Source organism: Geotrypetes seraphini, chromosome 3 (genome assembly GCF_902459505.1).
Source record: "Geotrypetes seraphini chromosome 3, aGeoSer1.1, whole genome shotgun sequence".
Classification (NCBI taxonomy): Eukaryota; Metazoa; Chordata; class Amphibia; order Gymnophiona; family Dermophiidae; genus Geotrypetes; species Geotrypetes seraphini.
In genome coordinates, this window is record NC_047086.1 from 75,668,510 (window position 1) to 75,693,908 (window position 25,399).

At 41.2% G+C, this 25,399-nt stretch overlaps 1 protein-coding gene across 1 annotated transcript in view; it reads right to left on the minus strand.

The window, feature by feature from the left end:
• DLGAP2 (DLG associated protein 2) overlaps nucleotides 1–25,399 on the minus strand; it is a 1,086,744-nt gene that overhangs the window by 51,946 nt on the left and 1,009,399 nt on the right. The window lies entirely within an intron of this gene.

The following is a 25,399-nucleotide window of genomic DNA, read 5'->3' on the forward strand; positions in this document are numbered from 1 at the left end:
TTTAGAACATTAAAAAAATTTGAATGTGTATAGTACTTCCACCAAACTTCCTACGTCAGAGATGGCGAGGCAAACCAAGGCCAGGTGAAATGAAGTTAGAAGTGGGAAGATCATAAGGTAAAGGAAGAGGAAGCCAGCCACTTACTTGGATGAGTAATTTGGAGAAGGTGAAGAAAGCATTTCAAGACTCGCACAGAAGGAGCAATAGGGATGAGTAGGTAGTTGATTCCAAAGAATGAGTGATAACAAGTGGAAGGATGAGATCTGAGTTATGGAATAAGGAAGAAAAGGGAAAGAAAAGGTGCTAGAAAATGAAATGGAAGCAGAGTGCAACAAGAGATAAGCAGTATTATTATCTTCAATATGTTGAACACTTTTCCTAATGCTCAAAGGCCCTGATTCTATAAAAGGCGCCTGAAGTGGCCTAGTGGGGCACCTAGCTAATCTAGTAGTCTTATTTAATTTTTTAAATTGGCTTAATTGGTGCTGATAATTGAAAGTGTGATTAAAAAACAATTAAAAAGTGATTTAAAAAAATTAACTAACCAGTAGGCGCCTACTAAGCTAGGCACCTACAACTCTGATGTATGCATCTACAAGGCGACTACCAGCAAGTAGGTATGGTTAGGGGCATATTTGGAGTGGAGTTTGGGCATAGATTGAGTTAATCTTGGCCACTGCCGCCTAAGTCGATTTATGCGCCGCTAGTTGCGATTCTACAAACAGTGCCTAATTTCGATTGACATGTGGTAGGTGCTGTTTTTGCTAGGTGCCTACGAGTTAGGCACCATTTATAGAATCTGCCCTTAAGGGAGAAATTCTATACGAGGTGTCTAAAGATAGGCACCCAACTTATCCCCCACCCCCTTTTATGAAGCCACATTAGACTTTTTTTTATTGCCGGCCACTACGGTAAAAGCTCCAACACTCATAGAATTCCTATGAGCATTGGAACATTTACCACCATGGCCGGTGATAAAAAAACCCTAACATGGCTTCATTAAAGGGGAAGGGGGGTTAATTAGTAACCTCACATTTAAGTAGGAGAAACATGAGTTCTTAAGGAAGTATTGGTTTGATTTCAAGTTATTTATGCACATATCCTGTTTCAGTGAAATTATTTTTAATACATCTTTATTAAAATACCATTTGTATTCAATTTTCGGCTCCACTGAATATTAATTCCCTTTACAGCACATTCTTAAAACTACCCCACAATTGCATCAAACATATGAAGAGCATATATTCAGGCCTGGAGTTACAAACATTTTCCATATGCACTGATCAGAAGAAAACCTCTACATAATTCTCTTACCTCCTTGTGCTATAATCCTGCATGCACATTTTTATACTTAGGACTAGATTCAGTAAAGGCACCCACATTTGGGCACAGCTCAAAATTTGCACAGAGCACTATTCTATAAATTGCACTGCCAGTTATACACCATTTATAGAGTAGTGATTCTGGCCAATTTCTGCACCAGACCTTGAGCATGAAGATTTACACCAACTGAAACCTGGTATAAATTCTGGCACCTAAGTTAGGCATGGATCTCTAGTATTCAGTAATACTGCATTCATCTTTAGTGAACACCTCTGACCTTTCCATGTCTTTCCCATAGCCATGTCCCTTTTGAGTTACATGCTATAAGATTTGCAAGTGGATCTTTATAAATAGCATGTACATGTAAATCCAAATTGTTGACAATTAACATCAATAACACTCATTTTATTTATTTATTTATTTATTTATAGCACTTATATACGACTTATAACCTAGGTGGTGTATATTCAGGTACTCAAGCATTTTTCCCTATCTGTCCTGGCAGGTTCACATTCTATCTAATGTACCTGGGGCAATGAGGGATTAAGTGACTTGCCCAGGGTCACAAGGAGCAGTGTGGGATTTGAACCCATAACCTCAGGGTGTTGAGGCTGTGGCTCTAACCACTGCACCACACACTCAAATATTAAAAGCAAAAGACGAAGGCCTAGATTCACTAACCTTCTGATCCGGGTCCGATTCGTGAGCGATTGGAGGCAGGCTGACCAATTCACTAACCATTTTCAAGCAAATGGGGGCGATCGGAGGCATGCCCCTAACAGACTGCACGGATTGGATTGAGTCGGGGAGAGCCCTGACAGTACTGACAGGAGAAGCAGCCTCCTGTCACTGCTGTCAGGACTTCTGCCAGCTTTTTTTTTTTTTTCATTTTTTTAATGGGGCACAAAATATCAGGAATATTGTAAAAAAAGAAAAAAAGCCTCCCCCTACCCGACAAAGCACCTCCATGCCAACCCCCCCCCATGCGTGCCAAAATGGCAGGAGGGATGCCAACCAGCCCAGCCCGGTCCGGCACACACACACAACCCCCCCGACCGTCCCGGTCCCAACATCTCCCGTACCTAAAAGTTGGGAGCAGGAGGGGTGCTCAGTCCCTCCTGCTCCTTTGGCTTCGGGAACAGAAGGAACCACAAAGTCCTCCTGCTCCTCCTCCTGATGCAACGTAAATGTGAATCTTAGGCCCCACTCCGGTGCATCATGTGATGCATAGGGAGGGGCCTAAGGCCCTGATTGGCTCAGGTGCCTCAGAATCCTCCCTTGGGAGGGGCCTGAGGCACCTGAGCCAATTAGGGACTTCCTTAGGGCTGAGCCTAAGGAAATCCCTGATTGGCATTAAGGTTATAGAAAACTACCAATTATATGCATAACTGACAGCATTTAGGCACAAGCATTTATACCAATTGTTTGACATGGCATAAGTGGTTGAGAAAAACATATCAGATACAGGGTTTAAAAAACATATCACAAAATGTTCCTTCCAAAAATGAACTTGGAACATGCCACCAGACATGAAATAAATACGCAGTCCTCAGTCAAATCACCAGTTTTCACTATTAAATACATTTTTTACACAATGAGACTCCCTTGGCCTACCATAAAGAGAACTCCAGAAACCTCCCCAAACAAATTTGTTTTTTTAGAATTTACCCTGAAAATGCCAGCCAACAGATGTCAGCCTAGCATTGCTAGCAATCAGCATTTTCGGTTGGCCTAACCAACGTCAGCAAAGGCCTATGGGACATTATATCAATCTGACTCTGGAATGTTGATACAGATAGACCCTAAATGCTCCTGCATAGAATTCACATACATTAAGCATCCAGCCAGACTGGATTATTTATCAAGAAGATAGGCTACTTGAATGGGACAAAGAAGTCAGAGACTAATCCCATGCCTGCAAGTATCACACCTTCCTTATCAATTAAACTAACCATTGTTTCAAACAGTTTACAAATTATAAACAGAAAGATAGTGAGAAATACAATAGTTTCTATATTTAGAATAAGATTCCATGCTATAAAAGCCTCCTCTCTGCAACACCCCTTTCTCTCTCTCTCTGGAACATCACCCTCCTCATCCCCCTTTCTCTCTCTACCTCTCTCTCTCTGTCTTTGTCCTCACAACACCTATTCAGGAAGCTGTTTTTCTCTCTTATTCACAAGAGCACAGAAATTGTCTCTGTATTTGTAAAACTTATTTTCTACCATTGTAATGCTTGATATATCTTTATAAATCTTGCTTTTCTGTAATATTAAGCTTATTTCTCTGCACAATATAGCTATTCTTTATGCAAGCACTCTTAGTGGTCTTTGTCAGTGATTTTACTTCCTAATGAATCTTCTGCGAGGGTATTGAACCTGGGACCTGGCGGATTGTAAGGCTGCCTCACATAACCCCTCCAAACCTTACAACAGGGACCTAAACACATCCCTAAAAATTAAAATAATTAAAATTTAAGGCCTATAGACATTGTCATCAAAACTTTTCAGGCTGCTCCCACTGTCAGAGGTTCTCTGGATTGATCCCCCCCTACCCCCATGGTGCCGGCAACCAAGCATGATTATCAAAGGTAGCCTGCCAGGATGCCTCAATAATTGAAGTCCCAGCTTCATTTGTAGCCTATTGTGGGCTCTGGAGCCAAACTGTGCATGAGCAAGAGTTTGCATATGCTCAATTTGTTCCCAGCACCAACCAGCCAGGCTGCATTTCCTGCTCTCCCTGCTGCTGGCCTCATGACAGCATGAAATCGCAGCCAGTCGCGTCTATCCTGAATTAAAGCTTTATAGCCCCTGGATCTACAATAAACCTAAAATGTTTCTTTTAAAGGCTCCATATGCCCAGGTTATCACCAATTCGGCTCAGACATATTCCTGGTTGACTCAGAACTGAACCAAGCCCAGAAGAGAGTCCTCCAGTATGCCACTGACCTCCAAAGAGGCCTCAGACTCTCCAGCACTTTAGCACATGGGACAGATAAAAACTTTTTTTTAAACACCATTTACACTCATACATATGGATTGCCAAGAGGGATATACACCACCTCCTACTAGGGAAATTCACATTTTGTGAGGCAACTAAAAGAAAGAAGATTCATTTTATTAATCAAACACTTTTATTGATATAAAACTTAGGGGTTTTTGTTTTTTTTTAATATAAACATGTAACACTTGTCCCATTCATAGAGTCCATAGGCCCCACCTAAGCTCCTTGGCACAGTACCCTGACTAGGATATACAAAACAGTTTTGGGATGTCAAGGTGGGCGAGAATGGAGCTGGACTAAATCTCAGTAGGCCATGGGGTTTTTAAGTACCACCTTTCAATCACTGTAACCCATTCTTAAGAAATAATGCACTCACACCTGAAATGCTTTTAAACTGATGAACCTTTACTGGTGAAACTTCTAACATGACAAACACAAATCTTGAGGTAACAAAGTAAAATAAATAATTTTTTTTCTTTCCGTTATAGTCTTGGTGTGTCCCCAAGAAGTTAATGTGACAAGAAGCTCCAATGATTAACTATTTACAAATGCACAGCAGTCCTTCACTCCTCTAACCCTATCCCATCTGGCAGCACAATTTGGGGCTGCAGCTTGTTTGCATACTCACCAGGCAAGCATCCCACTGGGCTTTTTCCCAGCTGCTGGACTGACTTATGACCAGGCCTCCTAGTTCGTCCTTCATCCTCAGAGGTGTGGTTCCCCTCACCCATCTCTGCATCAGAACAGGTCAAGGTTCCACTCTTGGGGGGGATACATTTTCTCCTGCTCCCAGAGGCTTCTCTTGACCTCTGCTTGGTCAACAAGGGCACCTCTTACTTCAACCCCTGGCTGTGGTACCAGTCTGGGATACCCCCTTCTTTTTACAGGTCCTATCACATAGATACTTGTATATCTTGCTGTCATTCAACAGTAACCTTAATTTCACTCATAACATACCGATGCCACTGAATGATTTACTGTCATCACACATCAGTTTGTCAATTCCCAGTCAACCACCATTCTTCCCCATCCTCTCAGGCAGAAGCATAACTAGTCTTAGTAATCCATGGGAAATCTCACTCAGGTTTACTTCACTCAAGTTCCCCAAGGGGGATTACAAATCTTTTAATGGTGTCTTTTCTTGTAGGTTTAGCTGTACATATGTTTACATAATGAGTATAAAACAGAGTAGACTGTGATAAAAATAAAATAAAAATAAAAAATTGGCCAGGGCCCCCCTAGGGATGCAGAGGAATGAAAGGAAAGATGATCTCCATTTCCTTCCTCCGCATCAGTCTCCCAGCATCCCTCCTTCCTTGACCCTTGCTGGATCTATTGCTCTTGGCCTGTTCCTCAGACTAAACTCATCAAATGCTGCTATTGCATATGGTGAACCTGATGGGAATGGAATGGCTAGCAGAAATCATCCCATGATACTGGCTGTCTTGGAAAGAAGAGGAAGGGACCATTGGCCAATGAAGCGATAATGAGATGTAAGTTCAGTTTGTACTCACATTGACTTCAATAGGGAAAGTATGGCCCGGAGATATGGCCTGAACTTTTTAGTAATCTCCCTGGCTGCAAACTCATTTTATTATTTTTTTTTTACCAAGAGTCTAGCAGAGAGCTTGTCATGACAATAGGGTGACATCAACATTGGAAGTTCCTTGCTCCTGCTGTTGAGTTCAGTGTTTTTGCTCGGAGCCATTCCATGACGTTGGCTGCCATGGGTGCCAACATTTCAAAATAATTGGGAATGCCAAACACAATACAAATTACCTCATTTTGGATACAGTGAAGAAGCTTGCTTATTATTGGGGTGCTCAGCATCCACTGGCACCCACAAAGCTGGCTCCTATGGTAGCTGAGGAGGAAAGGAGGGAGGACAGCTGATGGTGCCTAAGTTTTATGGTAGGCACCGTTAAGCATGATTCTGTAATTGATGCCTAGCTTTATAAGTTTATAGCCAAAGTTATCCATTTTAAATTAGTACAGTATTTGGGATGCTCTAGGGCAGGGGTGTCAAAATCCCTCCTCGAGGGCCGCAATCCAGTTGGGTTTTCAGGATTTCCCCAATGAATATGCATGAGATCTGTTAGCAGACAATGAAAGCAGTGCATGCAAATAGATCTCATGCATATTCATTGGGGAAATCCTGAAAACCCGACTGGATTGCGGCCCTCGAGGAGGGACTTTGACACCCCTGCTCTAGGGACATGGCTAAAGCTTATGCAACAAGCAGCAAAATTCAGCCATTTATGAGTTCAAGCATGAATGCAAAAAAAACCAAAAGAAATAACTTCAAAAGGATTAGTAGTCACTTAGGGCTCCTTTTACAAAGACGCGTAATAGCGCGCGCTAAACCGCCGGATGTATTAGCCGCTACCGCCACCTCTTGAGCATGCGGTAGTTTTTTGGCCAGCGCGGGGGTAGCACGTGATGAAAAGTCACGCGCGTTAAACCCACTAGCGCGGCTTCATAAAAGGAGCCCTTAATGTTAAGCTAGCATTTTCAGCATTTGCACCTGAACGCATATCTCTGTGGAATATTCACATTGCTGTACATTAACAGCCCCTTTTATCAAGCTGTGGGCCGGCGTGATAAATGCTCCAACGCTCATAGAATTCCTTTCAGCATTGCAGCACTTACCTCACCAGCCCATATGAAAAAACCTCTAGTGCAGCTTGATTAAAGGGGAGAAGGAAAGGAATAATTTGTCCATATAAAGATATGGCTTGACTGTTTCACTGATCATTAAACTCAGTTATTAAAAGCTCATTAATTAAGAGCTCATTGATCAAGTGACTGAACAATGAGCTGCTTATGAAAAATGAGTGAAGTATTTGTTCATTGAAAAAAGTTGTCTTTCTCTGTTTCCATTAGATGCAGCAATTTGAACTTTCAGCATCTGACAGTTAAAAATTTCATTCTCTTCCTTTATTGACCAATACAATGCAGAGAAAATGTTTGTGAACCCAAAGTATAATAATAATTTCAAGTTCTTACCACAATATCCTTGTTTAATTGAAAGCAGTAAGAAGAATATAAGTAATAATTCTGTGTTACCTGAGACACAATACAGCCCAATATTGAGCAGAATAATGAGCGCATGATCACAAGAGGATAGACCATGGATGGGGCTCCTACCTACTTCTGAACTTACAGAATATTGTAGCTCCCGCTGAAATGACTTACCCAAGATCACAAGAAAAGAGAGTGAGAGAAGCAGGATTGGAAACAATGGCTTCAATGTTTTCAGCCTGGTTCTATACAAATAATGTAGTGATTTCTGGTAGCAAAAAGTAAATCAAAACAATTAGACCAATTGCAAGGGAAAAGAGGACACGGCAGAAAAACTATTACATTTGCAGCATTCTTTTTCTATGTCGCCATTTATGGATAGAAAACAGGTGAAATACCAGCATATCTAGATCTTTTGGGGTTTTCATACCTGAAATAAGATACAGAGGGGCTCTGGGACAAATACGAGTTGTGAAAGCAACATATTGGGAAGACTCCATCTGTTGGTCTGTCTGTCTGTTTGTAGAGGAACAAAAGATATACAGACAAACACATACAAAGACACAAAATAAAAACATATAGCAAAAAGACACATTCAAAGTTAGAAACACACAAAGACAGACCTATAAACAGACAGTATACCCCTTCTACAGCTCCTGTCACCCTAAGAAGACACCATGTCTTTCCACAACCAGCCCTGAACAGGCATGCATGAATTCATAAATGGAGGATAAGGAAACACACCATTTTGTCACACTTTAGGGGCCAGATTCTATAAATGGCGGCTAGATCAACGGCCCCAGCTGAATTCTGCTGGAAATTAATTTTTTTAATTGGTGTTATAATTGAAAACATCATTAAAAGCCAATTTAAAAACATTAAAAAAGCAATTAAAGTTCCATGTGGAGTTTGGCGTGGCACCTATCTCTATAAAAGAATTGACCAACCCCCCCTCACCCACCGGACGTCCAGTTGTATCAATGAGAAATTCTGTATTGGTACCATTGTCAAAATGGTTGGATATCTTTTTACAGTACGAGGTTGCTCAGATCAAATCATATGTTAAAAGATACCACACATAGGTTGCAGATGTTATCCACATTACAGAACGTAGAGTCTCAATATATTTGGGTAACCTTGGATGTTACAGCATGTTATACCATGATTCCAGCAGACAAAGCATTACAATTATTGTAAGAGATATTTTCCAAACAAAGCCCTCTTTTACAAAACCACACTGGCGTTTTTAGCGCTGGTAGCAGCGGTAACAGCTCTGACGCTCATAGAATTCCCATGAGCATCGGAGCTGTTGCTGCCACAGCCAGCACTAAAAACCGCGCTATGGTTTTGTAAAAGGTCTGTGTGGGGGGGGGGGGAGGGGAGGAAAGAAATCTCTGTACTAGGATCAAAACATCTTTTTTATTTATTTATTTAGATTTTTATCCCGTCCTCCCAGTAGCTCAGAACGGTTTACAAGTAAACATTCACAATGGAGTGAATTGGACATACAAGATTATATAGTAGATTTAAATACTTGGACATACGAGACTGTGCAGCAGTGTAAATATAGGGACTATACAGCAAATTAAGAACAGTAGTTTAAATATAAGTAGTTTAGTTTAGATACAAATTATTTGAGTATAGGCTGAGAGTGGACTATACAGAAATTTAGGCAGAAGATTAGAATGGAGAAAGAAGGGTAGAGGTGGGGTTTAAGGGGTTGGGTGTAGACTGAGGGTGACCTTTAGTTGAAGAGGAGGGTCTTTACCATTTTCTGGAATGTCATTAGTGAGTTCTATAGTCTGAGTTGAGGGGGGAGTTGGTTCCAGAGTTGGGGAATGAAGTGGCTGTAGGAGCGTTTGCGGTTTCTGAGAGGAGGGACCTTCCGGGGGGAATGCGTATCTCCGTTTCTGAACGGAGGGTACGGGTGGGGATGTAAATGGGTAGCTTGGATTTTATGTAGGAGGGGGTGGTGGCATAAATTCTTTTGTGTACTATTGCCAGGGCCTTGAATGCACAGCGTTGGCTAATTGGGAGCCAGTGTTCAGCGCGGAGTGCTGGGGAGATGAAATCATGGTAGTTGAGGCTGTGTAGGAGGCGGATAGCTGCATTTTGGACCCGTTGGAGGTGCTTGAGATCTTTCTTGGTTATTCAATTACCTACCAACGCCTACACCGAGGAGTCTACATGAAAAATAGGTATGGTTAGGGGTAGAGTTTGGTTAGGGGCAGAGTTTGGATGTGGAAAGCATTAGGTGCTGGTATTTTAGGCCAGGAAAACTCTGGTCTAATATACCGGCACCTACGTTGTAGACACCTACTGGCGTCCAACTCAATTTAGACACCAGTAGGCACAATTCTACAAATGGAACCTATATTTGATCGACATGCGATAGGTGCCGTTTCCAACGGCACCTGCCAATTTAGGCGCCATTTATAGAATCAGGGCCTAGGTGCGTACTTTTCTTCATCTTTAAAATTGGTGTAACTTATGAGCATATTTGCCATACCTGTTAGGTGATCTATTATAATATTAACCCTTCCTCTACCAGACAGACTGACTTACACATTTTGGTGGGCAAATATTTGTTCCACGTATAAATATGAGAGAATGAATGCGGAGTGCTTGGGGTCTAGTATGACATTCAATAAGGTGGGGAGCCCATTGACTGCATATGTTGAATTGCTATGAATGTCAGGTATTTCCCTTTTTACAGATTCCTTACACATCCGGGGGCGGGGGGAGGGGAAGGTATTTGGGATTGCTAAAGGTATTTATCTATAATATTGCAATAATATATGCATATGCAGTGTAATGGTTATGTGAGGAAGGGAGGGAGAAAAGGATTGGTAATGTATTAATTTGTGTATTATAAGTGCGATATGTATAATGCTCATGTTTAATATAGTTGTATTGCCCTGTCAAAATTTGAAAATCAATAAAGAATTTAACAACCCTTCCTCTACCAGAAACTCCTTCTGAAAATAGAACTCAGAGCCATCTAATAGAAAGGGGTTAGAGAGGGTACTGATTTGAAATATCACCTTTCTGTGGTACAAAGCGGTTAACATATTATATATAGAAACTCCTCCTTATCCTTCCATCCCTTATTGAATAAAATACAAAAGCATATTCAGCACACTTATCACCTACCTCGGCGCAAAAACCTGGAACAGCCTCCCAACAGCTATCAAAAACCGAATCTTAAATTTTGGAAAAAAAAACTGAAAGCTCTTCTCTCCGGGGCAGCGCACTTCTTTGACAATCATTAGCCCACTTGACTGCGATTTCAATATCTTCAAATATGAACTCCCTCGTTTACAAAGGTGCGCTAAGTTTTTCAGCACGTGCTAAACGCTTACGTGTGCATGTTATCCTATGGACGCCCTAGCGGTTAGCGCACACTAAATCCATGCTAAAACGCTTAGCGTGCCTTTGTAAAAGAGGGCCTAAATGTATCGCTAATTCTACTCTCCACTTCTCCCTAGACCTTTCTCCCTCCCTCTCCTCTCCTCTCCCCCCCTTCTACTTCTCTGCCTTTACTCAAATTGTACGTCGCATACAGCAACTCATAAATTGTAGATTAGATTAGATACTTTCTCTGTCTCTAGTGGGCTCAAAATCTACATTTTTTTGTATTTGGAGCAATGGAGTGTTTAATAACTTGCCCAGAGTTACAAGAAAGCTAAACTATATTTCACAGACTTTTATCCTCTTGTTTCATTGGAAAAGTATTCTATACACAATTGGCAACAACTAAAAGTTAACAGTAGCCCATGGAAAATGGGTTATTACATTACATTACATTACATTACTGATTTCTATTCCACCTCAACCTTGCAGTTCTGGGCGGATTACAAACGAGACAACTGGACATTTCCAGGATATTTACAGAGAGAATTCTGGACATTTCCAGGAGAAGTTACAAGAATAATGGTGCTGTATATTTCAAGATGCTGTACAAATAGGAAATAGAACAGGTCCAGTATATATACAATTAGGGAAGCAGTTGACATGCTTGAGGCTTTGAAGAGAAGGGAACTGGTGAAGGGGGAGTTGCGCTGAGGGGGGTCCAGGTTAGGGTTAAGCCATCTGTATAAATTTTTTGAATAGGTGGGTTTTGATTTCTTTGCGAGTATGTGAACTATTTGCATAAAATGGAAGCAGTAAATCTAAATCAATCTCATGCATACGAGTATTCCTTGCGGACATCTTAAAAACCTGGCTGGGTTGTGGCTCTTGAGGACTTGCCCACCCCTGGCCTATCAGGCTACAGCACTCCATGTTCTCATGTTGCCTTTGCCAACAAACAGAAAACCGCCTTAGTTAGTCCACTAGCCTACTTATTACAACGAACACAGTGTTATTCCCAGAAAATTTACTGTATATCTGCGTCACAAAATTTACCATCACAACTGGCAAGCACAGCAGTGAGACCAATAATTCAACTGGCAAGAAAAGTGATCACTTTCTTAAGGCACGGAAGGAGTCTGCCCAGAAAAGGAAGCAAGTCTATTGAAATGTCAACTTGGAGAAGCTTATACTGTTACTCTTTACTATAATTGGTAGGCAGAGAAATCTAACTCTAGAGTTTCAAGTGTTTCCAATTTGTACCTTTCACCAGCAGAGAATTCACTTCGGGTTGAAAGACATGACAGTAATTACTATTGTAGCTTCCAGTTTCAGCAATATTGGACTGAACAGGGATCTCTTCTCCCTTTAGTTCAATGGTATTCACTTCTAGTCCTCAGGATCTGCCAATGGGTCTGGTTTTCAGGATATCCCTAAAAAAATACATTCTTTAAGACTGAACAAGCAGTTGGTGGTGGATACCTGTCTTGGGCTAACCCTCATCGAGGTTGCATGATGCGAATATATTGTTTGAGAGAGCAGAAACATGGCGGGAGACTCCCCTGATAACGCAAGATTGTAAAGCACAGCTCTGTGCTGGGCTGGACTGAAATCAAGAAGAAGTGAAATCAAGAACAGACATTGTGAACTTTTGCCAAGGAGGGTAACAAAATCATGAAGTTTAACATTGAAATTGACTTTTTCTTATGAATTTGTGATGTGTGGGTGTAAGCAGAAAAAAAATGGGGGCAGTCCCGTTTGGAAGGTTTGTGATTGTGTATTTATTTGTTTTTTTGATGATTAACATACAAGGATAATAAAAATTGATATTTTGGTAAAATTTATTGTATATTATGATATTAAATAGCTTCTTATAAAGGAAGGGCATTTTAAAAATACACATGAGCGATCAGCATACGATGGAGGTAGTAGGCATGCAAATCTGTCTCCTGCATATTCATTAACTCAAATTCTTAAAACCAGCAATTAAATATTTAATACAAACAAGTATTATCTTAATCAATTCAATTTTAATATTATCTCCCAGAATTCATTTCATTACAGTGCAACTTATCAATACTTAGGGCTCCTATTACAAAGCTGTGTTGATGCAGAATAGCGCACACTGAGTTGCCGCGCACGCTAGACCTTAACGCCAGCATTGAGCTGGCATTAGTTCTAGCCATGTAGCGCGCAGTAATATCCTGTGTGCACTAAAAATGCTAGCGCACCTTAGTAAAAGGAGCCCTTAATTTATTAATAAATATCAGAATAATCCCCATCAACTTACACTCACTTCCCAACTTTTACACACATACTACAATCATTGTGATTACTTTTATCCAAAACTGGATTTTAGTTAGTTCATTAGTCCATGATCATCTAGTCAAAGAGGTTTAAACTGAGAGTTGCACAACAGTCTAGCACATGAGAATAACAGTTTCTTAAACACAACCGGCAGGTCTCTCTGTCCTCGTGATGGCCCTGTTCTTCAATTCATAAAGCATAGAAACTTGATGAGATCTTTAAGTTTGTCCCCCATATGCCTTATGACGAAGACTACGCGCCGTTTTAGTAGCTTTCATCTGGACTGACTCCATCCTTTTTATATCTTTTTGAAGGTGCAGTCTCCAGAATTGTACACAATATTCTAAATGAGGTCTCACCATGTGATTTTAACATGCCGGATGTTGATTGGGGTATCCCTATTGCGGGGTATTCTTGAAGTAGGGAGATCTTGGGTTCTCTTCAAGCATAACTGTTCCAGCAGTTGGTAATGGAACCCACGTGGGTTGGGGTCATCCTGGACTTAGTGCTTAAAAACAGGGAAAGTGTTTCTGATGTTACAGTGGGTGATCATCTGGCATCCAGTGATCACTGAATGGTACGGTTTAATATTAAGATGGGTATAGAGAAGCCCATTCAAAAGCAAATGTTCGAGACTTAAAAAAAACTAACTTTGTTTGGATGAGGAATTACATTAAGGAATTGTCTGGAAGGAGTGGAAATGCAGTGGGCAAAACTGAAAGGAGTAATTGTAAGAGCAAGAAACCTTTTTGTGAGGCAATTAAGTAAAAGTAAGAGGAAAAGAAGGCTGATTTTGTTCTCAAAAGTAGTAGCTGACAAGGTAAGGAATAAGATGTTAGCTTTCATAAACTACAAAAGATCACAGAAAGAGGAAGAAAGGCAAAAATATCTGGAAAAGTTAAAAGAGGCTGGTCGTGTAGTCAGGAAAGCAAAGATGCAAATGGAAGAAAAAATAGCTGACACAGTAAAACAGGGAGACAAGACATTTTGTAGATATATTAGTGATAGGAAGAAGTGCAAAAGTGGCATTGTTAGACTCAAAGTGAAGGAGAGAAATGTGTAGAAGTTGAAAGAAAAGGCCGAATTGCTTAACAAATATTTCTGTTGTATGTTCACGGTTGAGGCGCCGGAAGCAGGACTGCAGAAGACAAACATGAATAGGGAAGGAGGAGTAGTAGACCCTGATCGATTTTGCAGAGGGTTGTGTTCATGAGGAGCTAGCTAAAATAAAGGTAGACAAATCGATGGGCATCATTTTGCCAGCCTTATGAGTAGGTTCATTGTCCTTTTTGCAGCTTTCCTCTCCTTTTTTATTTCAGTGCCTCCTATAATTGGCACAGCAAGTTACAGTAGTATTCCACATTAACTGTTTGGCCTCTTGGAAGATAGTTAGTTATTACAACACCTTCCTGATCCCAAAACACTATGGCCATGACTTTCCTGCTGACTTTTGGGTCTTGAATTTCCTTGGCCTTGGAGAACCTGAGTGCCACCATTGCATGGACTGTTGTTTTGTCTCAGGATCACAGTGGTGTAACCATGTTTCATCAACAGTAACTAGACATTCCAAAAAGATGGCACTAGCTCACTGAAAATGCTGCAAAATGCTGGAAGTGTCTACTCTATGTCATTTCTCATCAGAATTCAAACATTTGGGTATCCACTTGACTGACAGCTTCTACATACCCAGCTGGTCATGAATTATACACCCAACATGTTCCCTGGATATCTGTAGTGTCTCAGCAATTGTTTAAGCTGATATTCACCATCTGCCAAATTCAGGTCATGGACATGGTCAACAATTTCAAGAGTTGACACCATTTGAGGCCTCCCAGACCTTGCTGCATCTTCAGACTTAAAATTGTCACACTGAAAGTTTGCACACCACTTCTTCACTGTGGAGGATGATGAGCATTTGTCACTCAATGTTTGCATCATACATTCATGGATTTCCTTTGGAGTTTTCTTCAGCAATGATGGCTCAGAGTTCCACACTTGAAATTTCCACACTTTTCGTTGACATGGTTCAATCAATGATTTGAAACAATGTCTATACATAGTATTACGATTCTGCAAATTGGCACTTTGCAAAATAAAATAGCACTCTTTTCAACTACAGTGGCAAAATAACATTCAGAATTTAGGAAGTTGGTTGGGATGAGAACTTTTCAGCACCCCCCTAGTAAGAGAGAGGGGATAGTAGGCAATATGGTTAGGCAGATTAGATAGACCATATGGTCTTTATCTGCCTTAATTTTTCATTGTTTCTTCATCATTCAATCTAAAACACCATAAAAAATCTTTTGTAAATGGATAAAGGTAAAAGACACACTGAATTTTCAGTGTCGAAAAGCATTGTAGAGAATGCAAAGCACCAAAAAGGGGGCAGGAACAGCAGATCCATGAAAAAGAGAGAAAGAGGGAAGAGGACATTCTCTTTTTGAGAGGAGAAGAATAGAAGACATATCTTTGGGTAAGTATACATTATTTTGCTCTGGGCTTTGATAGGTTTGGAAAGAAAAGCTCAATTGTAGGTTCCCTTCTATAGACAGTTTAGATCTTAAAAGAGCAAACTTTACTTAACTAGTCTCCATAGGATAAAAGCCTTTTATAGTTCTACAGTTTTGTAAGCTTGAACCTGCTGCTAGAGATAGTTTATGGCAGGCAGAACAGAGTCTGGCTTAGTCTCTATCCCCTCCCACCTTCCCCTCTACATAACTCTTTAGTTTTTCCATTCCTTTTATCATCGTGGTTGCTCTTCTTTGAAACTTTTCATGTTCTGCTATATCTTTTTTAAGTTAAGGCAACCAGAATTGAATGCACTACTCAAGGTGAGGTTGCATCATGGAGTGATACAGAGGCATTATAAAAATGTTGAAACATAATGGCAGAGAAGGGCAAAATAGCCCATCTAATCTGCCCATCCACAGTAACCATTATCTCTTTCTCTCTCTGAGAGATCCCATGTGCCTATCCCAGGCCCTTTCCAGACCTTTTTGAATTCAGACACAGTCTCTGTCTCCACCACCTCTTCTGGGAGACTGTTCCATGCATCTACCACCATTTCTGTAAAAAAGTATTTCCTTAGATTACTCTGGAGCCTATCACATCTTAATTTCATCTCACTGCAGTTCCCTCTCAAATGAAAGAGACCCGACTCATGCACATTTACATTAGTATGTATTTAAACCTCTCTATCATATCTACCCTGTCCTACCTTTCCACCAAAGTATACAGATTGAGATCTTTAAGTCTGTCCCCATATGCCTTATGATGAAGACCACATACCATTTTAGTAGCCTTCCTCTGGACTGACTCCGTCCTTTTTATATCTTTTTGAAGGTGCGGCCTCCAGAATTGTACACAATATTCTAAATGAAGTCTCACCAAAGTCTTATACAGGGGCATCAATGCCTCCTTTTTCCTACTGGCCATACCTCTCCCTATTCAATCTAGCATCCTTCTAGCTTTCACCATCACCTTTACAACCTGTTTGGCCACCTTAAGATCATCACATACAATCACACCCAAGTCCCACTCTTCTGTAGTGCACATAAGCTCTTCACCCCTAAACTGTACCGTTCCCTTGGGTTTTTGCAGCCCAAATGCATTACCTTGCATTTCTTAGCATTAAATTTTAGCTCCCAAATTTCAGACCATTCTTCAAGCTTCGCCAGGTCTTTCTTCATGTTATTCACACTATCCGGAGTATCTACTCTATTTCAGATTCTGGCATCATCTGCAAAGAGGCAAATCTTACCTGACAACCTTCAGCAATATCATTTATAAAAATGTTAAAAAGAGCAGACCAAAGAACAGAACCTCGAGGCACACCACTGGTAACTATTGGTAACATCCCTTTCCACAGAGCGATCTCCATTGATCACTACCCTCTGTCGACTTCTACTCAACCATTTTTTGACCCTGCCCATCACTTTGGGACCCATCTCGAGGGCACTCAGTTTATTTATTAGATGTCTATTTGGAACACTGTCTAAGGCTTTGCTAAAATCTAAATACTCCACATCTACTGCACACCCTCTATCCAATTCTCTGGTCACCCTGTCAAAGAAATTGATCAGAATTTTCTGACAAGACCTATCTCTAGTGAATCCATGTTTCCTCCGGTCCTATAATCCACAGGATTCCAGAAACTTGACCATTCTCTGTTTTAAAAGTGTTTCATTTAATTTTCTTACCACAGAAGTCAGATTTACTGGCCTGTAATTCCCTACTTTTTCCTTACTTCCACTTTTGTGGAGATGGACCACATCTGCTCTTCTCCAGTCCACTCTCAAGTCTAGAGACTCGTTGAAAAGGTCAGTCAGCAGAGCTACCAGAATTTCCCTAAGTTCCTTCAGCAACCCCGGATGTATACCATCTGGCCTGGTCTTGTTAACCATCCCTTTTCTAATAATTCCTAGCATCTTGTTTGCTTTTATTGGGCAGAAGGTTTCATCATATTGTCTATAACAACACTCAATTTCCTCTCTATGGGTGCTAACCCCCAGTGGTGTACCTAGCATATGTGACACCCGGGGCCCATCATTTTTTGGCACCCCCCCCTCATCTGTACGAAAAACATGATTTTTTGTAACAAGCCACATGTCACACATGAGTACCTAGGAAAAGCCAGCATCTTACATACTGCAGTGAGCAGTACAACATCAATACACCCATTGTAAAACTAAACAAGCCAGACTAGTACTACACCGTCAATCCTAACAGAAAACCATGTCTTTCGAACACACAGAACACAGAAAACACCTTTGCCTAGTATGGAATATGTCATCACAAACTAACCCCTCCCCCTTTTACAAAACTGTAGTGTGGATTTTAGCCACGGTGGTAACTGCTCTGATGCTCATAGAATTCTGAGCATCAGAGCTGCTACCACCATGGCTGGTGCAAAAAAATGCTCCACAGTTTTGTAAAAGGGGGGATAAAATAGAAATACATAGACAAAGGTTAAATTGAACCAGCAAGAAGCTGGACTCTGCATACAATGCAACACCACAGAAACAGTGACACATGTCTCCTAAAGCAATAAATAAATAGAAAATTTTTGTTCTACCTTTGTCTTGGTTTCTGCTTTCCTCATCTTCTTGTTACTCTCTTCCTTCCATCCACGGTCTCTCTTTTCTCTGCATCTTCCATTTGCTCTGTTACTGTGCCTGTTCCTTTCTCCCTCCTTCCAAATTGGTCTGGCATCCATCTTCTTCCCTCCGCTCCTCCCATAGTCTGGCATCTCTGTCTTCTTCCCTGCCAGCGACTTCTCCCAACTCTCTCTTCCCCATTTCCCTTCAGCGTCTTCTCCCCAATCTCTCATCCCCATTTTCCTGCAGCATCTTCTCCCCACTCTCTGTTCTTCATTTCCCTTCAACATCTTCTCCCCACTCTCTGTTCCCCATTTCCATTCAGCATCTTCTTCCCACTCTGTCTTCCCCATGTTCTTTCAGCGTCCTTCTTCCCCCTCTGTTTTCCTCTCCACCACAGCTTTTCTCCCTTTCTTCCTCCCTGCCCCTTACCTTTCTGGTGCTTTCTCTCCCCCCAGCCTGGACAACAGGCCCGGTCCGACAAACCTCCCTGCCCTATGGCCGGCGATGTCTAAACTGCCGTCTTACAACAGCCGGAGTGTTGTAGTTGCATATGGCTGCCGTAAAGGTGGTCTCTGATGAAACTTCCGGTTGCTTCAGAGATGACCTTTACGGCAGAAACACGCAGCTTCAACGCTCTAGCTCAGGAGTGCCCACACATTTTGGGCTTGCGAGCTACTTTTAAAATGAACAAGTCAAAATGATCTATCAACAATAAAATTAAAAAACCCCCACAAAGCACACTGTATACTGAGAAAATGTTAATTATCATTCCTATTCTGGGTTTTTTTTCAAAGAGGTCAAGGCAGATGACTCTATGCACTGTCACCTCAGTAACAACCATACAAAAATAGACAAATACCCCCCTCCCTTTTTACTAAAGCACAATAGCAGTTTTTAGCGCAGGGAGCTGCGCTGAATGCCCAGGGCTGCTCTCGACGCTCATAGGCTCCCTGCGCTAAAAACCGCTATTGTGCTTTAGTAAAAGGGGGGCCATAGTGCAAAATATAGACAGCAGATATAAATTCAGACACATTTTGATCACTAAGTTTAAAATAAAATCATTTTTTCTACTTTGTCTGGTGATTTCATGAGTCTCTAGTTGCACTTTCTTCTTCTGACTGTGCATCAAATCTTTCTTCCCTTCTTTCAGCCTGTATGCTTCCTCTCCTACAGACTTCATTCCCTCCCCCAACTTTTTCTTCCTCTCTCCCTGCCCTTTCTTTCTCCCTGCCTCCCTTTCTTTTTTTCTCTCTTCATTCCCCCTTTCTTTTCCTCTGTTTCCCTTCTTTCCTTCTGTCTCCCTGCCTGCCCCCTTTCTTTCTTTCTCCCTGCCCTCCCCGAAGCCATTGCCGCCGCCATTGGGGAACAGCCCCCCAGGTCACCGCCATCGGGTAACATGCCCCAAAGCCGCTGCCGCCCCAAGCTCTCTTTCCCTGCGTTGGGCCGACCAGCATTCCTCTCCCCGACGTCAATTCTGCCGTCGGAGAGGAAGTTCCGCCCAGCTAGACAGTGATTGGCTGGCCCGAACTTCCTCTCGAATGGCAGAATTGACGTCGGGGAGAGGCAGGCTGATCGGCCCGGTAGAATTTTCCGGACCTGGCTGGCTGTGCACCCCCCTAAGGCTGCACCCGTGGTGGACCACCCTCCCCCCCTTGGTATGCCACTGCTAACCCCAAGGTGGACCCTAGCATTCCTGAAACAGCAATAACAACACGACCTCTAAATGCTCCTAAGATCTACAACTTACCTCTCTAGCAAATCACTGTAACCCTGTCTTTTTTAAATTAACCTTTTGTAATCCGCCTTGAACCGCAAGGTAATGGCGGAATAGAAATCCCTAATGTAATGTAATGTAATGTAATGTAATTTTGGTAATTCTTCCCAATGCGCATCACTTTGCATTTGTCCACATTAAATTTCATCTGCCACTTGGATGACTAGTCTTCCAATTTCCTAAGGTCTGCCTACAATTTTTCACAATCTGCATGTGTTTTAACAACTCTGAACAGGTTAGTGTCATCTGCAAATTTAATCACCTCACTCGTCATTCCAATTCCCATATGATTTATAAATTAGTTAAATAGCACCAGTACCAGTACAGATCCCTGTGGCTCTTCAATTTACTCTCCTCCTTTGAGAAAAATAACCATTTAACCCTAACCTCTGTTTTCAATCCAATAACCAATTCCTAATCCACAGCTGAACTTTGCCACCTATTCCATGATCCTTTAATTTTCTCAGGAGCCTCTCATGAGGAAATTTGTCAAAAGCTTTCTGTAAATCTAGATACACTACATCAACCAGCTCACCTTTATCCACATGTTTATTCACGCCTTCAAAGAAGTCAAGCAAATTTGGGAGGCAAGATCTCCCTCGGCTGAACCCATGCTGACCCTGTTTCATTAAACCATATTTGTCTACATGTTCCACAATTTTATTTTTTTATAATTATTTCCACCATTTTGCCTGGTACTGAAGTCAGGCTTACCAGTTTGTAATTTTCCGGATCTCCCCTGGAACCCTTTTAAAAAATTGTTGTAAATTTGGCTACCCTCCAATCTTCAGGTACTACAGACAATTTTAGCAACAGGTTACAGATCACTAACAACAGGTCAGGTGGGGATAGTGTGGTGCAGTGATTAAAGCTACAGCTTCAGCACCCAGAGGCTGCTCCTTGTGACCATGGGCAAGTCATTTGATCCCCCCATTGCCCCAGGTACATTAGATAGATTGTAATCCTGCCGGGACAGATAGGGAAAAATGTTCAAATACCTAAATAAATTCATGTAAACTATTCTGAGCTCCTCTGGGAGAATGGTATAGAAAACTGAATAAATAAATTTCATGTTTGAGTTCTTTTAATGCCTAAGGATGTGTATACCATCCAGTCCAGGTGATTTATCACTTTTTAACTTGCTGATTCGGCTCAGTACATCTTCCAGATTCACCGAGATTTCTTTCAGTTCCTCCACATCATCACCCTTGAAACTATTTCCGGTTCAGGTAGATATCTTACATCTTCTTCCATAAAGACCACAGCAAATAATTTATCCAGTCTCTCCGCAATGGCCTTATCCTCCCTGAGCACCACTTTTGCTTTTTGATCATCCAACTGTCCCACAGATTCCATTTTAGGTTTTCTGTTTCTGATGTACCTAAAAAAATTGTTATGAGTTTTTGCCTCTTTTGCAAGTTTCTCTTCATATTCTCTCTTAGCTTTCTTTATCAATGCTTTTCATTTAACTTGCCAGTGCTTGTTTCTCTTCTTATTTTCTTCATTCATATCCTTTTTCTAGTCTTTAAAGGATTTTTTTTGGCTCTAATAGCCTCTTTCACTTCACCTTTTAACCATACAGGCTCTTGTTTCCTCTCTGCCTTTGATGTTATGAGATCCTGTGGTGTTCCCAACGGATCTATTTTAGCCTTGATCATATTTAACATTTTTATTTCATGATTTGTAACCATTGCACAAGATCTTGGTTTCATCCCATTCTTATATATTGATATCATTCAACTTCTAATCCCTTTTGACAAAAATGATGGAGTCAATTATTTCTAGCCAACTTTCCAACTACTTGGAGAAATTTTCTATTTTGTTACCATTTCAACATGGGTTTAGACCAAACTTTAGTACGGAGACTCTCCTATTATCGTTTCAAAGATTCAAAATTTACAGATACAAAATAAATGTGTGGTACTGTTGCAATTTGATCTGTCGGCTGCGTTTGATGTCGTTCATCACGACATCCTGATTCATATGTTATCAGATATTGGTTTAAACCAAGTTGTACTGAATTGGGTTAGTAAATTCTTCTCATTGCGATCTTATGAGGTATATTTGGAGGGTGAGACTTCCTCCTCATGGAAATCCAGCTGTGGGGTGCCACAGGGCTCTCCACTGTCGTCAATCTTATTTAATGTATATATAACTTCTCTGAAAATTTTTTGCCTTTCATTAGCAGAGACTATCGGCCTCTTTTACAAAGCTGCGCTAGTGGCTGCCACGCGGCAACAGTCCCGAAATCCTTTAAATCTCTTTGGGCTTCAGGGCCATTAGCGCAGTGCAGCCACTAGCGCGGCTTTGTAAAAGAGGCCGTATATTTACCTATGCAGACAATATTTTTATTTTATTAGATGTTGATCCTGATCTTAATAACCTGTTTCCTAGTATTAACCGCTGCATTTCTAAACTTCAACTGTGGGCTTTGTCTATTCAAATGAAACTGAACGCTGCCAAAACAAAATTGCTTTGGATTGGGCCAAGATTAGAAAACCTCCCTTCCTCTGTTACATTGAAAACAGGTATCTCACTACATATAGATTTTTCATCTAGAGTCCTGGGTGTCATCGTGGACTCATCACTTACATTTCATGAACAGATAAATTCCTTGACAAAAAAGTGTTTATTTAGTCTGCGCATGTTGAGGAAGGTCAGATCACTATTCCATCAAGAACATTTCTCAGTTTTGGTACAATCCACTGTGCTTTCTCAGCCAGATTATTGTAACTCAGTTTATCTGGGCATTAAGCAGGGTAGTCTAAAACAACTTCAGTTAATACAGAATACTGCGGCTAAACTCAGTTTTGGGAAACGAAAGTATGATCATGTTTCCCCTTTGTTGATAAAGCTTCACTGGCTCCCAGTTCACTTTAGGATCCAGTTTAAATGCAAATGCATAATCTTCAAGCTTCTCTGTGGAATATTTGATCCTTTTGTCCCCTTATGTAGGAATACCCTTAGACTTTGCCATTTGAGAAATACACAAAGATATGTTAGCCTTCCCTTCCTTTAAGGGAATTAAATCTGCTAGGAAGCTCAGTCGATCTTTTGTTTTCAAGTTTGTAGAGATCTGGAATGAACTTCCCAACTCCATTAGGCTTTTAGGCCAACTGCAATTATTTTGTAAATTCCTGAAAACTTTGTTGTTCTCACAATTTTTAAATGGTTTAACTACAGCCTCAACGAAATGATAATATTATAGTTATTTTTCTTATGCCTTTCTTATGTACTTTAGTTTTTAATTAGTTCTTCCTTCTCCTATGTACTCTAGTCTTAATTACATGTGAACTGAGTCGAGCTCCACTGGGAGATGACCCAGTATATAAACCAAAGATTAGATTAGAGATTAGATTTCCTACAAAATATTTCTGTTAGACTCACCCCTATAAAAGAGTGGATTTGCCCTTAGGAAAAGCATAAAAGTCTCTCTCTGATATCACATCTTCAATTTTTACCATAGCTATAAATCAGATTTTTTTTGTGGTTAGCTATAAAACACTAGGTGGCACTCGTACTCCTGGTAAACAAATTGATACATTCATGTTATTACTCAGATTCTAACCATTTCATTTTAGTTGTGTTTCTTTTCATGGTAATGATCTCATAACATCTAAGCTCTCCAAAGACAGAGGGAAAAAAGAAGTCCTTTGGTTTACAGTTGCAAGGCGATGTAAAAAAAATAAGTTAAGATTTAGCATCCAAAGTATAAAGCTGGGATTTGGAGATACAGGTAGTAGAGAATAGCTTGAAAATGAATGGACCACAGCAGTCTCAAAATATTTGTCCATTTAGGGGCAAATTCTATAAACGGCATCCTGATTTTAGGCGGCGGTAGGCGTCCTACTGCTGTCTAACCAGCCAATTGGGACGTGCGTTTTCTTATAAAAAACCAACCCTAAGGCAGGTGCATACACTGTAGGCGTTTGTTGCGGTTAAGGGAGATGCTTCAGGACACTTAAGCTCGCCCAAGGCTGGGCTTGGGTGTGGTAGCTTATGCAACCCTAGGTGTCTCCCTAGGGCCGCAACAGATGGCTGAAATGTATGCCAGCAAAATGCAGTGGGCATTCCACCTGCCGGGGAACTTCTCGGGGAGGGTGTGTGTGTGTGGTTCGGGGGCAAGAGTGAGTGAGCATCCCTCCTGCCCCACTGCTGTGGTAGGTGTTAGGGGGTGTCCCTCCTGCCAGCCGGCGTTGTGGGAGGGTTGCTTGCCATGACCACTCAGCTGATCGCGGCAGGGGGATTCCCTTGCCACGATCAGCTGATGGCAACATGATTCTCTAACCGGCACCTGTGACATGGGTGCTGATTAGTGAATCGGGCTGGTTAGGTGGGGTTAGGCATCTGTTTATTAGGGCAGACGCGATTCTGTATAATACGCAGGTGTGCGATTCTCAGCCGCTTCTTAGGTGGCTGCTAAGACTGGCGTCCTATACAAAATTTCCCCCCCTAGAATCCACTTTGGTCTTGTAGCTGACAGGCTACTGCCATTATAAAGCCATTAACAAAGATCCAGCCATTTCTTATTTAAATGTAGATTGTGAGCCCACAAGGGACAGAGAAAAGTACTTGCATATCTATATATATAAAATTGGAGGTATGTGTGTATGTATGTGTGTATGTGCCGCGATCACGCAAAAACGGCTTGACCGATTTGAACGAAACTTGGTATGCAGCTCCCTCACTACCTGGGGTGATATGTTCTAGGGGTCTCGCGGCCCACCTGCACACATGGGCGGAGCTACAAACAGAAATTCACATTTCACCCATTCAAGTCAATGGAAAAAATGTAAAAAGCTGCCATTCTCACAGTAATTCAAAAACGGCTTGACCGATTTGAACGAAACTTGGTATGCAGATCCCTCACTACCTGGGGTGATATGTTCTGGGGGTCTCGCGGCCCACCTGAACACGTGGGCAGAGCTACAAACATAAAATCGGATTTCACCCATTCATGTCAATGGAAAAAATGTAAAAAGCTGCCATTCTCACAGTAATTCCAACTATAAAACACTTTCCATGACACTATAACCACTAGGGACATCGTTTCTATTCTACCACGGACACCATACATATAGAGTTTGTATGTTCTAACTGTGTTTGTAACTGTTTCCTTCATGCACCCCAGTTCATAATGTTATTACATTACATGAGTGCTCACATATGCTGAACTAGGAACACAGGTTCCATTCTGAACCGGGAAAAAACTGCATGGAGTTTCTTTTCAACCTGAGTTTCCACATAGTGAGTTGTTTAAATCAATACTGAAACTTTTGGATGCCACTTATTCCAACAGATCTTCCTTTTCAGTTTAAGAGATTGCAAATTCCAGTGAGACTTGCATTCTCTATCACAATCAACAAATCACAGGGACAGACTATTACATACTGTGGAGTGGATTTAAGATCCCCCTGTTTTTCCCATGGACAACTCTATGTTGCTTGATCAAGGGTGGGTTCACCCAATAATTTATATGTTCTTGCTTTTGGAGGTGAAACTAAAATTGTTGTTTATAAT